We start from the raw sequence: 15409 nt of genomic DNA on the forward strand, positions 1-15409 counted from the left end.
GTTAAAGCATTTCGCGTGTTTCTAACGCTTTTAACACTCATGACAACTTTGGTAGAAGTTGTGAAAACAAAGCAAAGTATCCCACAAGTTTTCCTCCGCTGAGAACTGCGCATTCATATTCAGTAAATGACACTCGTACTGTCTTGACTGATAATTGCCGATACCAGAGACTCTCTGTTAACAAAAGCTCTTTCGTCGCTGCCTTTTTTGAAGTGGAATAGGCCACCACTGACTCGTTTTCGCCTTTCAGAGCGGGGCCCACGTCGAATCCTGCCTGCTTCGCAGACGGCACTCCCCTACGGACAGCAACTGTAAGCAGCGAGAGGGGGAAGGAAAACGAAAGTGCAACGAAATCCTTTCGAAGCTTTGCACAGTTATGTAAATGGTAAGTTAACACATTTAAGATTTTTCCCTTATTCACTATCTTTTAGTTGAAATTTAAGTGTAGATCAAGAGTACTCAGTATCCTCAAAATTATAATTAAATTTTACCCCGAGGCATGTTTATCTCCGATAATGATGGAAGCAGGAGGAATCAATTAAAATTTGTGCCATGGCCAGGACTCAAACCCTAGTCTTCTTGATTACTAGGCAGGAATGCTACACATTACACCACTACAGCCCTTTGGTCAACGTTACTGCACGAAATACCCAAGACTAATGCCGTCCCCACCACAAACTTCATATCTTCAGCTTATTTCCCCCCTACGTTGTCACTATTGCCAGCACTCTCTGGTGGTGGAGTAGCACCCCACCATTGGACGTAGTGGGGAAATCTTGTACTACATGTGATCTTATAGATCTTATAATTAAATTTTTCCCCGATACATTTAAGTCTAGCCGGCCTGTGTGGCCGTGCGGTTCTAGGCACTTCAGTCTGGAACGACGTGACCGCTACGGTCGCAGGTTCGAATCCTGCCTCGGGCATGGGTATGTGTGATGTCCTTACGTTAGTTAGGCTTAAGTAGTTCTAAGTTCTAGGGGCCTGATGACCACAGGTGTTAAGTCCCATAGTGTTCAGAGCCATTTGAACCATTTTTTTGAACATTTAAGTCTCAAATTACCTACGATAATAATGGAAGCAGAACAAATGAATCAAAATTTGTGCCACGGCTGGGACTTGAACCAGGGTCATCTATCTTGCAATATTGACAATGTGGAGGGGGGGGGGGAAGCTGAAGAGGCACTCTACTTCGGTAATTCGTGCAATACTGTTGACTATAGTGCTGTGGGTCAGCAAGTCCGTCTGGTAAGCCAGAAGACCTGGGTTCGAGTCCCGGCTGTAGCACAAATTTTAATTCATTTCTTGTGCTTCCTTCATTATCATAGATCCCCAAAATTCTCAATGAAGAGGTCTGGTTTACAACAGCTGGAGCTAGAGCTCGTACTACCCATGGCAACTCCATCCTCTTGATCGTAATACTGGCCTTGTAAAGAAAACTGCCTCGGACACGCCGCCATTGAAGCCTAGTTTTTTTTTTTTTTCGACTCATTGACGACACGGTCGTCATTTGGTCTCACGGACGTGAGAAATTTGACAAGTTATTGTGCACCTCAACTTCATTAACAGCGACGTGCAGTTCAACATGGAGGTAGAAAAAAAAGAGAATGCGTTGTCCTCCTTCGACATCCTCGTCCACCGCAAACGGAGCAGACGATTTGGCCCCAGCGTCCACAGGAGAGCCACCCACAGTCACCTGCAGCTGCACCCCAGCAGCCATCATCAGCCGACACTGTTTCCCAAACATTGGTGTACCGTGGCAGCCTCCCCCACCACCTGAGGCACCTGCGTGAGGTCTTCGCGAACGACGACTATAACGTTCGTCAAATACGAGGGTGGTTTCAAAACTTCTCGGAACAGAATAGAAAAAAAGTACTTACATCATTGAAACTTTTCTTGTTTTTCAACGTAGTCTTGTAGATTAATGCACTTGATCCAACGATGTTCCAGTGCGTTGATCCCATCTCGAAGATGAGTTTCCTGCAGGCCTGCAAAATAGTTGTCAACTCTGGCTATCAGTTTGAAGTGAATCTTCGTCCATGAAGAAAGGTTTTCAGTTTTGGGAAGAGATGGAAGTCTGACGGAGCCATATCAGGTGAATAAGCCGGGGATCGCAACAATACGTACCTTAGTTCGCGTAATTTTGTCATGCGGGATGGCACATGTGTGTGGGCGCGCATTGTCTTGATGCAAGATGACTTTCTACCTTGCTAAACCGGGCCTTTTTTCGCGTATCTTTTGTAGAAATTTGTCCAGGAGGTTAGCTTAGTAATTGTTTGCCCACTGGGGAGATAATCTACAACCAGAATTCCCTTCGCATCCCCGAACACTGGTGCCATCACCTTTGCCGCCGAAGGAACTGTCTTTGCTTTCTTTGGTGGCGGAGAATCATCATGTTTCCACTGCTTTGACTGTTGTTTTGTCTCTGGGGTATAGTAGTGCACCCAAGTTTCATCTGTGGTCACAAAACGGCGCAAAAAATCTTTTACGTTTCTCCTGAAACGGGCCAAACCTTGTTCCGATATGTCCATTCTCACGCGTTTTTGATCCAGCATCAAAAGTCGCGGCACCCATCTTGCAGATAATTTCGTCATTTCTAATTCTTCAGTTAAAATGTTTTATGACATTTCAGATGACATCTGCAAGCGTGAGCAACTTCGCACACTTTGTGGTGTTTTTAATAAAATGTATTTAGATTTTGATCAAATTATTATTCTCTTGAGAAGATTCAGAAATGTGTTGTGAGTTTTGCACCACTTCTTGGCGGGAAGAACAAAGACTTCTCAAAAAACTTAAGTACTGCAAGTGATAGTTTATGTTACACCTGAAATCGTTTGCAGAAGGCGTACCGTTCATAAGATTAACAACAGAGTTCGCATTGCCACTTAATTTACTTGTGTCGTGATCATGTTCGATCACGACCGGATACGAGACATAGCAACTACGAACAGAGAAACCTAAGGGACCAGACAGAGCTGGAAATTTTCTTTGCTATACTACACCACACGTTAAAAGAAATTGGATTTAAATCACACACAAGGTAAATGACAATGAGCGTCCTGCCTTAACTATGACGTTTGCCGACATGCGGTCGGTCCCTGGTAGCTGTATGGAAACTATAAAAACAACGTTATTTCTGTTGCCATTAATAGGAGATGGATAGCATAGAAATACTTTAAGTACTAAGCAGGCACTACAGCATTTGAGAGCACAATAACCAATTTAATTACCTTAGTCAGTACTGCTAACAACAGGCTGCATACACTTCAATTTTATATCTTGCTGGCTGTTTCTTTACATAAAGTCCTTTAACATTTTCGACATTTCATCTTAGCTGCACACATAAATTCTTACATAGCACTGCACAATAGTAATATTTTATAATAACTAATTAGTGATTGTGGACCACGCCATATAAGCGTCCGCCGTCTTTAAAAAATATATCAGGACTGTGGTAACAGGAGAGGATTACAATCCTTCAGCTGTCAAAAAATAAGAAACACGAAAGATCTCTATCCATACAATTTATGAACAATTCGTATTCTGCGCCGTGGCGCGTAAGGTATTTGAAATATCAGGTGGTCGCTGCTCAGCGACGATCTAAGAAATTTTTACACAAATTGTATGGTTTTTATGCGCCTGCATGGTTAGATTATCGAATGTAAGTTTATTTAAGCTATCGAAACAGATACTAATATTACACCGCCTCCCATGAGGAGGGGAGGAATACCGTAGGTATTACTTTCGTCCTCATGTCACTCGTAATATCAGTGGCTTTTAATACACTTCTATTGCTTAAATTGAGTAGTCATATAGTACTATACACTTGACGTTTCTTAAAGTTACCATACTAAAGAAAATATTCATTGTTAAGATCATTAGTAAAAATTGTCTTTGTGCAGTTCATCTGCATCTGTGTTTTGGTCACAGGGTTCCTTAACATCTACAACAACATGGAAAGTATTACTATTCACTATAAAGAGCTGTATACATTAAGTGGAGATGACAGGCATTGTCACAGAGAAAAAAAAAAATACAGACACATAGAAGTACCTATATAATCCTAAAATGCTAAAATTTGCTATGAATTGACATGACATTTTCATTATTCTTTCACACGCTTTCCAAATTTTCAATGTCTCTACAAGCTCGATAGGCTCGTGTTTATTTCATCGTAATATTCTTTCTTATTTTACACACATTGTACATTGGTTCGTGGATCACACTGTGCCGTCGAATTGTTTGTCAAGAATGTCTCACGATGGGAGTCCCTTTTCTACCACTTCACTGAATGGAATCTGCCATTCTCCGTCAACTCATGGAATCTGGAACATAAATAGAGAATTCTCTGCATTAGTATTACTTAAAATTACAGTGGGTTCAGGATGGGTAAGGATCATTTCTTTCTTTCTTTCTTTCATTTCGCAATGACTTCTGCTCCTGTTTATGACAGCGGTTAAGGCAAATATCAACCTCGTTCTGACCGTGACCGAAGTTTATTGTAGTCGTGACCATTTTATTCTTTGCTTAATAGAAATCGTTCTCTTTCAGTCTCTAAAATATTATGTTTTCTATGTACATAGAGAACAATGTCCTTCAAAGTAGTATGAAGTCTCAGTTATTGCCGGAGCGAGCCACGCGGACCCGGCCATTAAAGTTTCAAGTATCCATTAGTTCGTCATACGCCGCCGCGCGGCAATGTTGACAGACCAACACCGGCCAGAATTGCGCGCGCAATCGTAGAGTGGGTGTGTGTTGTGTTGTCCGCCAATAACGTGCCGCGTTTAAAGCGCGTTGTTTGAAGATCGCTGCTGTTGCTTCGCCGACGAAGCCTGGACGAAGTCATCTAGTCGTACCACTCGTCAGCTGTCCGTGAAGGACTCACAGGTGAGCGAGCAGAAGTTATTCTGCTGGCTTGCGAGGGCTGCATGGCGAACGATACTTATTCACTGGCCGTTGCACACGTTAAAAATAAAACTGATACACACAAGGTGTGGTATAAAGAGTCGTGACACAGACTCGCTTTTCGACGCACAAAGTTTCACTTTTGATAGGCGTTCGTGAACTAAAAGTCGTCCTTCATCTCACTTTCTCTTTGCAAAAATAACACTTTCACAGAAGGATAACAAGATATCTTGACTAATAATATTTACATAGTTTGCTTTTATATACATATATATATTTTTAATCTAATGGTCACGTCCTGTACAGAACTGCTGTCAATCATTTTCTTTACGGCTCTCTCTTGCTTGCCAAATAAAATTTACGTCTTACACTTAAACCTATTTTTCAATCTCCTCTTATAAACTAAGGTACCAGTTTCATTTATTCTTTACCGTCAAATTCTTATTACATTTTTTAATTTATTTCCTCTTTGAGAACACTCCTCTTTATATCACTCTTTTGATTTACATGTCCATTTAATTGTGTTTACTGTGTTACTTAAATTGGGGACAGCCTCCAGACAAGGAGACTGCCTCCTTTTGCATGCTGAATACTATTCGCTTAAAAATACACGGGCGATGACTAACTAATCGCGCGTTACAAAGACAACAAACTCAGTTGCTTACCAAAAAGTGGCTCGACTCTAATTGGCTTGAGCAAGCAAAATTTAACTGATCTCGTCACGAACCTACACGCTTTTCATATGAGTTGCTTTGCCCAGACAGTACAAGTAAATATCTACGAGGTGATCCTTAGAATATGATGTTTGAAGGATTATCAGGGGTCGGTATTTTGGATAAGATTTTATAAAGGAACACAAAAATCAGCATGTAAAGAATCTGCGCATTATAAAAATTATCATACTAAACAAGAAACATTCATATGCGAGGGCTTATGCTGCTGCAAACGCTTTTTGCGTGTCATTCACTTAGAAAATATAATTGATTCATTTACATGCCTCTATGTATGTGCTTAGAAGAAAGATTAAGGAAAGTCAAACCTACGTTTCTAGCATTTCTAGACTTAGAGAAAGCTTTTGACAATGTTGACTGGAATACTCTCTTTCAAATTCCGAAGGTGGCAGGGGTAAAATGCAGGGAGGGAAAGGCTATTTACAATTTGAACAGAAACCAGATGGCAGTTATAAGAGTCGAGGGACATGAAAGGGAAGCAGTGGTTGGGAAGGGAGTGAGACAGGGTTGTAGCCTCTCCCCGATGTTATTCAATTTGTATATTGAGCAAGCAGTAAAGGACACAAAAGAAAAATTCGGAGTAGGTATTAAAATCCATGGAGAAGAAATAAATGCTTTGAGGTTCGCCGATGACATTGTAATTCTCTCAGAGACAGCAAAGGACTTGGAAGAGCAGTTGATCGGAATGGACAGTGTCTTGAAAGGAGGGTATAAGACAAACATCAACAAAAGTAAAACGAGGATAATGAAATGTAGTCGAATTAAGTCGGGTGATGCTGAGGGAATTGGATTAGGATATGAGACACTTAAAGTAGTAAAGGAGTTTTGCTGTTTGGGGAGCAAAATAACTGATAATGGTCGAAGTAGAGAGGATATAAAATGTAGACTGGCAATGGGAAGGAAAGCGTTTCTGAAGAAGAGGAATTTGTTAACATCGAGTATAGATTTAAGTGTCAGGAAGTCGTTTCTGAAAGTGTTTGTATGGAGTGTAGCCATGTATGGAAGTGAAAGATGGACGATAAATAGTTTGGACAGGAAGAGAATAGAAGCTTTCGAAATCTCGTGCTACCGAAGAATGCTGAAGATTAGATGGGTAGATCACGTAAGTAATGCGGAGGTATTGAACAGAATAGGGGAGAAGAGGAGTTTGTGGCACAACTTGACAAGGAGGGACCGGTTGGTAGAACATGTTCTGAGGCATCAAGGGATCACAAATTTAGCATTGGAGGGCAGCGTGGAGGGTAAAAATCGTAGAGGGAGACCAAGAGATGAATACATTAAGCAGATTCAGAAGGATGTAGGTTGCAGTAAGTACTGGGAGATGAAGAAGCTTGCACAGGATAGAATAGCATGGAGAGCTGCATCAGACCAGTCTCAGGACTGAAGACCACAAAAACAACATGCATGTGCTTGTTTGACCAATTGTTTCCTTGGTTACTTGACCCTGTAGCCTGCAGACTCCTGTTATTAATCGCTACATTTAGTCTTGCGGCTGGCATTTCCTAAGTATAATATTTCCATTTGCTACACCTTCGAATTTGCGTCACCATAACTTATCTGCCATAGACTTTAAAACTCTGTCCCAAATGAAGTTTCCCACATACATTACTTCTCCTAAGCATCGGATCTTACATGTTCTTTAGTATATTATAATTAACTCCTTTTTTTAAGATAATGTGCCGCTCGCATTACGATATCCCCTGTTATTTTTTGATTCCACTCACGAAAAGTTATGACCCTTTATTTTACACAGGACTACAACTTATCCTCCGAGAGACTTTAGTTTCTGAAAAAATAAATAAATAAATAAATCCTTCATTATAAGCTGAGAGAAGGGCACTGATCAGTCCTTCCTCTGTCTGATTACCACACGAGCATGCATCATATACCTACATACTAAAAACTAGTACTAAGTTCTCTCTTTGCCATGTTCCTTTACCTGTATTCAATTAACAGATCGGAACAAACTTTCCTCAGACGTACTAACTGCTGGCTTGTCGTTTTTCTTGAGTTATCATTCGACGTCGACGACTTCCTTGTTCTCTGATGGTGCTTTGAAATTGCCTCGTACTACAAACACCTGCAAATTTCTTTCTTGGAATTTTCTTAGGTCACTATGGTGGAACAGACCTTTAATCCTTCCAGTCACGGTGTCGGCTAGCAAGTAGCTTCCTGTGTGCGGCTTCCTGACAATAACGTATGGGCCTTCGTAAACGCGCTGCCACTTACGATGGTTTAAAGTGAGTCCTTAGTAAGATTCTCTGACCTTCTGTGTACTCTGTAACCTTATTTACCTTTTTGTCAAATGCTTTCTTACAAGGGGTTTGCAGAGGTTGTCAGTTAAGTCAACGCCTGCCTGATTTTGGTGCCAGCTTTTTGTGGAGGTTAAAAAATGCTGTTTCTAGTTTTCCTGATGGTGGTTCTCCCTATCGGATATCGCCCTTAACGTCTCCTCCGTTTCGTGTTGGTGTTGTGACTGTGGTACGAAGGGTGGTGGGCAAGGTTCTTGTCCCGTTTTCGATCCACTTTACGCATAATATATTTGTGAAGTCCTTTGCCGTTTCGGCTTCGGATGTCTTGCATAATCATTTTAGTGACCGGAAAAATTTATGTTTATCGGAGGTCGAAATGTATTCTGGGCCATGTAGTGTATTGTATTGTCATTGCTAGCAAAATGTTGTTGTCCTGCACTTGTCCCGTGCCATTTATTTGACTTCCACTCGCGCGTCCTGTTAAAGACTGATAATTTCCTTGCTGTGGTGGTTTGTTTCCGTACTGATTTTGTGGATAATTGTGTGTCGAGTTTCCGTACTGTGGCCGTTGTGTGCTATCCACTGGGCTGCACCGCTGTTTATTATCATCCTCCGGTCGACACCTGTTGGTTTCTGCAGCCGCCGGACGGTCGGCAGTGAGCGTCGCTTCCGCGCGCTCTTCCCTCACTGCCATTGTTGGCCGCGCAACCTCCACTGTTCCGCCTGCCCACTCCATTCGGAGCGCCACCAGCATTTGCTACCGCGTCGTCGCGAATCGAATCCAATGAGTCCAATACGGAAACAAGTGCCTCGGTATCGTCCTCGGAAACATTAACTAATTTCTCCCTTACAGAGATGGGCAATTTATTTTTCAAAATCTTGATCGTGTCTTTATTTGTAATTGGCGAGTCCCAGAATTTAATTTTTGCTAAACATTTTTCGAAATATCTTCTGAGACTGCCGTGTTTCGAATTGAACATTTCCGTATTGAACACTTCTTTTCTTAAGCGCTGCTGAACACCATCACTCCAAAATTTGTTCAGAAACATCCGCTCGAATCCATTATAGGTCCTGCACTTGTCTGTCATTTCTATTCCCCATAAGGCGGCATCTCCTGTTATATACCACGTTACAAACTGTATTGTTTGCTTGTCTGTCCAACTGGTCTAAAAATACTCCAGATGAGTTTCCCAAAAATACGATCGGGCGTGTCACATTTTTGCAGGTGTTTCAATACACTTTCTTCCTGCATTTGGGTTATGAGTGTTGGTGGGCTGTTCTCTTCAGTGTGGTTACGCACTGCGTCTGTCGGACTGTGGTATGACGTCATCAAGTGGAGTGCTGTAATGAATTTGCCTATTGTCATCTCGGAATGGGGAGTGATTCCATTCAGTACCCATCAGATGTGAGGGACTTCCCACTTTGTTCTTTAGTGTCTGCACCTCTTCAGTGACCTGCTGCTTCCACCGAGGAAGGTCTTGTGCCAAAGTTCGCCTTATCTGTCCTAGCTCAGATAACACGGTCTCCCGATTTTCTTGGTTCCGCCAAAAGATCATAAGTAACTTCCCTTACTACTTCCTTCAGTTCTGTCTTTACCTTCTTTTCTATCAGATGGTCTTTGGTTTTTATCCACTGTGTAGTGGTCGGATAACGCTTCGGCGTGAGCCTTTATCGTAATTTTTACCTGCTCCTCTATGTCAAGTGATTCTACTTGTTTCGTCAAACCATCTATCTCCTCTCCCATATTAGTGACAACCAGTTTCACGGAGCTGACCTCCTTCGACACGGTATCACAATTACCCTTTAATGCTACAGTTTCGCTATGGTATGCTTCTACCGTGACACCAAATTTTCTAGATACCTGCTTGATCTCAGCCTCAACCTGTTAACGGATCTCAGATTTTACTGCTTCGATTTGCCCACTTATTTCCGACTTGACCTCGCCCAATAGGGTGTTCAGATCAATTTTCAAGTAGGTAGTTATTTCAGTTTTTACCACTTCAAATTGTTTATTTAAATCGGTAAAAGCTCGCATTAGTTCTTTTTCGTTTTCCTCCTCTCTCTCTTGCCTTTCGTTCCTTTTCTAACCGCAATTGTTCCTCTTCCCTATCATTATTTGTCATCCAATTGTGGATCTGAAGGAGCATTGCATTCGTATCCACAGTCGGGGTGCTACCCGCGGGAACCGTTTGAATTGTTTGGTGTGTGTCAATCATATCACCAGCGTTAGCCTCCGCCTCTACTCGCATGCTAATTGCACGTGAGCGCAACGAATATTGAGTGCTGTTCATATCGTCACTGCCACCTGCTGTCGGGATTAATTTCTGTTTACCCTCCTCCATCTCGCGGTGTCTGTTTGTCAACAGTACTACGTCAGCTACACGTGGTCTGCAACGCGATTCGTCTGTCCTTTATATGTGACGTCAGCTCACGTGGTGTCTGTCAAGTATGACAGTTGCACTCACCGAACAAACGACTGTGAACTGAAGCGGAGAAGACACGATGGAAGACGGGCACACTACACAACTGAACACTGAACAACTGAATTAGCACACAGCGTTAGCATTTTACATGTAACACGACGCCATACTTACACATTGAAATCAAGACTCAACAGAGGGATTTTGACACAACGTTGCAAATCCTACTAAATTTTGACTAAAAAAAGTAATTTTAAGCTAATTTTTTTTAAATGTGCAGATTTTTTTAAATGTGCAGATGGAAATAAAAGGAAGAATGGTATTGTAGCTCGAAAGACAACTGCACTACTGAAGCGTCACAATTGCACATGAAAATTTTTTTCGTAACTTACGTTTGATGTCTTGAAAATCGGCAACTGGGTATAGAGTTACTCCGTTTCCCGCCGTCAACCCATCTTTCCTGTTTGAAATTTTCGTCCACAATTTCTTAAGCGCGTAGTGTGCACATGAAAAATTAATGTATTGTAAGATATATTTAGATTAAAGTTCAGTCTTGATCACGTTATGTCTGTTTTAATGAGTAACTGGTTTCGGTTTTTTCTATAAAACCATCATCAGACCCATTGGTCCCTTGGGTTGGTAGGTGGAGCTCTCCTTGCTGCTGTGCAGTCAACTGTATTGTAAGATACATCTACATTAGCAGCAAACATAAGAGGACTGATTTTCGTGATTTCAGTCAAGTCCCTGTTCGGGCGCCAAGTGTGGTGTTTTTTAAAAAAAATGTATTTATATTTTGATCAAATTATGTGAAGATTCGGAAATATGTTGTGACTTTGCACCACTTCTTGGCGGGAAGAGCAAAGAACGTAAGGGACCAGACAGAACTGGAAATTTTCTTTGCTATACTACCCCACACGTTAAAAGAAATTGGATTTAAATCACAAACAAGGTAAATAGCAATGAGCGTCCTGCCTTAACTGCGACGTTTGCCGACATGCGGTCGGTCCCTGGTAGCTGTATGGAAACTATAAAAACACTGTTATTTCTGTTGCCATTAATAGGAGATGGATAGCATAGAAATACTTTAAGTAATAAGCAGGCACTACGGCATTTGAGAGCACAATAACCAATTTAATTACCTTAGTCAGTAATGCTAACAATAGGCTCCGTACATGTCAGTTTTATATCTTGCTGGCTGTTTCTTTAAATAAAGTCCTTTAGCATTTTCGACATTTCATCTTAGCTGCACACACAAATTCTTACCTAGCACTGTACAATAGTGATATTTTATAACAACTAATTAGTGATTGCGAACCACGCCATATACGCGTCGTCCGTCTGTAAAAAATATATCAGGACTGTGGTAACAGACGAGGATTACAATTCTTCAGCTGTCAAAAAATAAGAAACACGAAAGATCTCTATCCATACAATTTATGAACAATTCGTATTTCGCGCCGTGGCGCGTAAGGTATTCTTTGAAATATCAGGTGGTCGCTGCTCAGCGACGATCTAATAAATTTTTACACAAATTGTGTGGCTTTTATGCGCCTGTATGATTAGATTGTCGAATGTAAGTTTATTTAAGCTATCGAAACAGATAATAATATTAAAACTTTCAATCGGCGATCCTCCATGACCATTTTGTGCACTTTTGGAATGATTTCTGGAGTAGTGACACGTCTTGGACGACCACTGTGCGGATCGTCATCTAAGCTCTCCCGACCAAATTTAAATTCATTTGTCCACTTGGCAAGAGCGGAATATGAAGGAGCAGAGTCCCCCAGTGTATTCTGGAAATCGGCACGAATGTCCTTTGCCTTCATACCTTTTTTTACGACGTACTTAATCACTGCTCGAATCTCGGTTTCCTCCATCTTCGCAAATCACTACGAGGGAGCAACAGAGCCACGTCACCGCCACAGCTCTCTTCCAAGAGCACTGACGTGGCACGTGCTTATACAGGCAGCAGTCCAGTGAATATCACGTGAACAACTCGTTGCACTAGCGCTGACCTCTGGTGGTGATTCCAAGAACATTTCAAACCACCCTCGTGATTTGAAGCAAGAATCACATTAACACCACCTTCGACGAGCAGGAATGGAAACTTGGGTCTTTTCAGCAGGCGGCTTACCTTGCCTGACAAGCAGCCACAGAGAGGCAGGAAACCGAGATCAAATCGCTCTTCAGGCCTCGGACGAAAATCCGTGAGTTGCTGTTAAGGACGCAGCAGGTCTGAGAACACCTGGGGTCTGCAAGACACCTTGCGACTGTGGCCCGTCTTACGTCTCGGACAAACAGTATGCACTGCGCAACAATGCAGCAAGGAGCACGAGACGTCTTATCGCCTGATCGCCTACACTGCCCCGAGAAATATGCTTCAACCGAGCACGCATTAGGAAATGGGCACCGGATAGGACATCCGCAGTGGCTCGCCCTAACAGTCTCTGCAACGTGTATTTAAAGAAGCACTACATCTTAAGGCCACAAGTGGCAAATCGGTACCATCCGACCGCCGTGTCATCCTCAATGAGGATGCGGATAGGAGGGGCGTCGGGTCAGCACACCGCTCTCCCGGTCATTATGATGGTTTTCTTTGACCGGAGCCGCTACTGTTCGGTCGAGTAGCTCCTCAGTTGCCATCACGGGGCTGAATGCACCCCAAAAAATGGCAACAGCGCATGGCGGCCCGGATGGTCACCCATCCAAGAGCCAGCCACGCTCGACAGTGCTTAACTTCGGTGATCTCACGGGAACCGATGTATCCACTGTGGCAAGGCCGTTGCCGGATTTGAAAAAACCGTTGTAGTACAGACCACTGGTGACGCCCTACACAGAAATGAGGAAACGCACGCCTGTATTTGGCGATGGTGGTGCCGCAGCCACATCCGGCACCCATTAACAGCTAGACCACCAGACGACGGCCGAGGAATGCTCGGCCGAAAGCTCGTGTGATTTCGATCACTTGACATGGCTGGAATACCGAGAGTTTTTTGTTCAGTGCTAGCATTGGGAGACTATCATTCCCACAAGATTATGTGTGTTAACCTAACTGTAATTGCTTTTTTGCAACAAATCGTGAACTGGAAAGTGGTGAGTAACTCTTAATCAATAAAACATGTAGGAAAAGGTTGCTAGTGTCAATGACCATTTCACTGAACGATACTTGCTTTCTGCGAAGCCTGGCAGGCATCCTCAACTTGAAAATGGCAACTGTGTCTTTTGTGAAAGACGTCTATGACCGCTTGCAAGAGCAAACATCAGTACACAAAATTTCTGATTAGTCGTTCACTTTAAGTTAAAAGGAGAGTAAATTATTTAAGTGAGCTCTAATACCACCTTACAGAGTGTTGATAAAAAAAGGAAATACACCCATGTGTGGGTCATATTAACATAATTGAAATGATAAGGGAAATATGGTGCTGTGAGAAACCAAGTCAATAATTTTATATAACAACAACATTTATTTCCTAGAAAACATGAAAATATTCATTATTCATTCGCTTTACTTAATAATGTGATTCTATGGAATGCTGGCCCACGATTAAGTAGTACAGAATAAAAATAGCAATTTTGTACAACCTGCCTACCTCTCTGGACTGAGATGACCTTATGAAACACGGTAGTGTATTTTATTAGCAGGATAGCCACTGGAAATTTCAAAGCGAACGTGAATGCCTCAACATTTGCTAACTGTAGGAGCAATCACGCAGTGTGTTTTCTAATTAATTACATCACAGTTTCACTGTATTGGGCGCTGATGCATCACAGGAAGGGGGGAGGGGAGCATTTGTAACAATGAAATTGTTACTGTAAATAAGCAATTTACACCACCTGCTTTATTTATTAGAGGACCTGAAGAAACTGGAGGAAATTAATCAAACTGTGTTATATAAATTTTATATGCAGATGAACATAGCACGAATACGTAAAAACTCACTGGGAGCATAAACGCACTTGCAAATTAGCCTACCATTTCTCTCGTAAAGACATGGACAAAAAAAAATCGCGGAACTTGAAACGTCCCTTTAGAAAAATTAATGAATTACTGTGCTGATAAACATCTTATGTTATTCGATTTTCAAACAGCTGAGCAAAACTAAACGTACTCAGACATTCACTAAAGTGACACACAATATTTTTAGCGCAACGCAATCTCACTTTCAGTAATTCCTACAAAAGAGTGGCCCTGACTAACATTAACCTATACTTTTCACAAATCACTTATCTCACAAAAATCTTCGTTACTCGAACTACTGCATTACAGCGAGAGCCATTACTGCTAGCTAAATAAAAGATTCAAACTACTGAAGGCACTAACTACTCATAGGCATAGTTAGCAAATGAAACATTTTGACAGAGAACAAACAATGTATTTACCTTAATAGTGTTCAAAAGTCATCATATATATATATATTAGTTCATGACACCCAGTCTTACAAATTTACTGTCTCTGATGGATACACGTCCAGATCGTCTGTTCTCAAAACTCCGCCATTTCTCTCCCCACATCTACCACTGCTGGCAGCTCACCTCCAACTGCGCAACGCTACGCGCTGTTAACATCCAGCTGCCGCTGCCCAACACTACAATGGCGAGTATTTCAACAATGCCAACCAGCCACAGACTGCACACAGCACAGCCAGTGATTTTCATACAGAGCGCTACATGGCGTTACCAATATAAAAACCTAAACAGCCTACTTACATAGCCCCCATGCTCCCCACAAAAAATTTTGCAAATTGTTTTGGGCAGTGGCCAATACAGATTTGAAAAAAATTTTCATAATTACAATAACAAAGAAATCAAATGCACACACTTATCGATACACTGTTCGTCAAAAGATAAAATTTTCTCACAGTCCATAAAGACAGTCCTGATCATTAATCACAGTAAAATTGCAGTGTTTTTCTCGAAGTTTGAGCAGTAAAAGAAAATGCACACGGAAGTAGTGGAGTTCCATGCTGTCTTGAAGAAGTAGTGTTGTCCTTCCAACGGAAAGACAATGCTGACTCTTGACATGCAGACAGGCAATGGGTCACAACAGAGCAAACCCACAGCAGAGTCAGTCGAAGTTTTGAAGAATATTGGTAGGTAGGTC

General features: G+C 41.9%; 1 pseudogene; it reads right to left on the reverse strand.

Moving 5' to 3' along the window:
• Positions 1-12977: 12977 nt before the first annotated feature.
• Positions 12978-13095, reverse strand: LOC124720704 (annotated as a pseudogene).
• Between the last annotated feature and the right edge of the window lie 2314 nt (positions 13096-15409).

Source organism: Schistocerca piceifrons, chromosome 11 (genome assembly GCF_021461385.2).
Source record: "Schistocerca piceifrons isolate TAMUIC-IGC-003096 chromosome 11, iqSchPice1.1, whole genome shotgun sequence".
In the NCBI taxonomy this organism is placed as follows: domain Eukaryota; kingdom Metazoa; phylum Arthropoda; class Insecta; order Orthoptera; family Acrididae; genus Schistocerca; species Schistocerca piceifrons.